Source organism: Uranotaenia lowii, chromosome 1 (assembly GCF_029784155.1).
Source record: "Uranotaenia lowii strain MFRU-FL chromosome 1, ASM2978415v1, whole genome shotgun sequence".
Classification (NCBI taxonomy): domain Eukaryota; kingdom Metazoa; phylum Arthropoda; class Insecta; order Diptera; family Culicidae; genus Uranotaenia; species Uranotaenia lowii.
In genome coordinates, this window is record NC_073691.1 from 113,714,572 (window position 1) to 113,717,320 (window position 2,749).

A 2,749-nucleotide genomic window follows, 5' to 3' on the forward strand; every position below is an offset into this window, starting at 1 on the left:
AACCGGGAAAACCATTTCAAGTAGAATCGGTTGGGCCATTTAATGCTTGAATTCAATGGGAGGAATGCTTGAAGAATGCTTGGAATCCAAGCATTCTTTCAAGCATTCCAAGCATTTAATTTGTTTTTTTTTTAATTCTTAAAATATGTATTTATTAAGGCCGTTTACTTTTACAGTATTTTTGTGCCGAGGGTTTCCACTTAAAACTAAATGAGGAGTAAAAGGGTGAGGATACTGGGGAAGGGTAGGAAGAACAAAATCACTTTTTGATGTCGATGCGTGATCGACTTCGAGTTGCTCGAGCTCCTCCTGGAGGGATGGAATTGGGATCAGTGTTAAGCTCATCATCATGTGCACCTTCACGAGTTGAAGGTACTTGAGTTGAGGGCTGAGGCTGAGGCAAGGCGGGGTTTCGTTTCCTGGGGGGCGATTCGAGCTCCAAATTTTTTGTTGCCTTTGGAGCTTCGGTTGATGGTCGTTGATGTGATGCGGTGTTTTCTATTCTCGTACGTTTCTGTTGACTGCTCTGCTGTTGGGTTTCTTCTCGTTGTTGCTGCTGTTGGTTCGATTGTTGCGGTGGTAGATTTTCGGTTCGGAGTGTTTTATCATTCGGCTGGACAACGTTCTGTTTAGCTACTTGCGCGTAGCTCGTGCTGCTGCTGTTGGTTTGGATCATTCGTCGGGCTGTGACAATAGGTATATTTTGGTCGGTGCTTATTTTTATCGCTGCCGTTTCAGCTACCCACAAAGGGCAACATCTGTCGATAGGACCATGATTTCCTTTGCAATTGTGGCAATAGCTTGGAGAAGTACAGTTTTCTTCTTCGTTCTCGTGGATCTTGGAGCATTTTTTACAAGTCCGTGTCTTTTGTTGGCATTTATTTTTTGGATGACCATATTTCAAGCATTGACGACAGAGAAGGGGTTGTGAGTAGTAAGGACGAGTACGAACTCTCAGTAAACCGAAGTTAATAAACTCTGGAATAATTGTGCTGTTTATTGTTAGTATCAATGTAGGTGTATCTACGACCCCTGAAGCTGTTTTCTTGGTGATACGTCTAACGTCTATGATTTTTTGTGGTGCTAGTTCGGTTTGTAATTCCTCATTTTTCATACCATCCACTTCTCTACAAGTCACTACAAATTTTCTTTGGTTCAAATGAGGATGACGCCCAATAAAAATCGGGGTACCACTCAAATGGGTTAATTTAGCAAGCAGTCTTATTTGGTCCTTATTTCTTACTTTCAACACGTACCAGTTGTTCTTGCGCTCAACAAAACCTCCTTCAATAGTCCCAACATGATCCGCGATAAATCGAGATATCACAAAGGGATTTTTGGGCAGCTCGTGTCCTTCCGCAGCTTTCAGGATTAGGTAATACAGTCTACCGTGTAGGTTCTGGCGGTCTAACCATTCTGGAACAGTCCTACCGGGATAATCCCCGGGCGATGGGCTCATCGCGAGCAAATCGGTAGTCTAACACCACTTAGAAAAAAACTTATCATTTGCCTTTAGTCTCAATATCGAGAGAAAGAAAAAACCGTCCGATACCGACGAAGGCGGAAAGCAAACTCGCATTTAATTTGTTAAGCGGGAATATTCAATGTAACAAGGTTTTCATGGTAAATTTTAAATCCAAACCATACGAACATTGGTAAATTTCTACTCCTTTTACATATTCATAATTTTTCGTGTAGATACAAATTTTCAAACGACGCGCGCCATTTTGCGCGACGATTTGGAGGCGTTTTTTCCTGATTAAATCGCAGAATATCTGCATTTACAAGTTTTGGGTTGAAGCGGAAATTTTACAACCGAAATTTGGACGGAAGACGATGGCCCATACATTGGTAGACATGGTGAGTATTTTTAATGAACATAAATAGTAGTAATAGTAGTAATCGAAAAATGTCTTTCATAAAGCATAAAGTATACTCGCTCAACGCTGAACAAGGCCTGGGACTAAAACAGGTGACCTCCCAAGATATGGTTGCTCAAGAGGAAGATTACCGGGCTGCCGGCAGGTAGAGAAAATAGTGAATAAGTAATTAAGTAATAAAGTGAGTATACTTGTATGTGTATGTATAATATACATATGTAAGCATATTGAAAACATTTTAAAATAAATAAATAATTTGAAAGCAAATACAAATAGCTACTTCTTTTGTTACATATATTCTTTGAAAAAGGAAATAAAAATAAATTCCATGAACCATGAAATTTCACGGTAACGGGAGTTTGTACTTAATATGAATAAACATTGAAGTTCATCATCGTCAAAACAATAAAAATTCAATGGAAAACCATTAACTTCATAGTTTCTTTGAATAAAATTGGAAGCTGAAATGACCATAAACTTAATAATTTCGTGTTCTAAAATGTATGGAAAAATGTTGATTTTTTCATTGTTAAGTTGCTTAACAACCCCCTTTTTTCATGGTAAATTTTGCCAAAACCATGAATATAAGTGTTGGAAACGATGAATTTGACAATGTATTCAAGGTTTTGTGTAAGATGTTATTCATAGTGCCAATCATAAAATCCATGGTACTGTGAAAATGGAATTCATGGTTTTTTAACGATGTTTTTCTATTCGGGCCCGAATAGCAAAGACCATGGTTATTAATATAACCGAACAATGATATTCAATATAACAATAAACTTCATCGTTATTTCTCAATATTTATCAACCGCTTTAAATTTTGAAATCACCTTAATATTTAAAGTCACCGTGAAGTTTATTGTTAA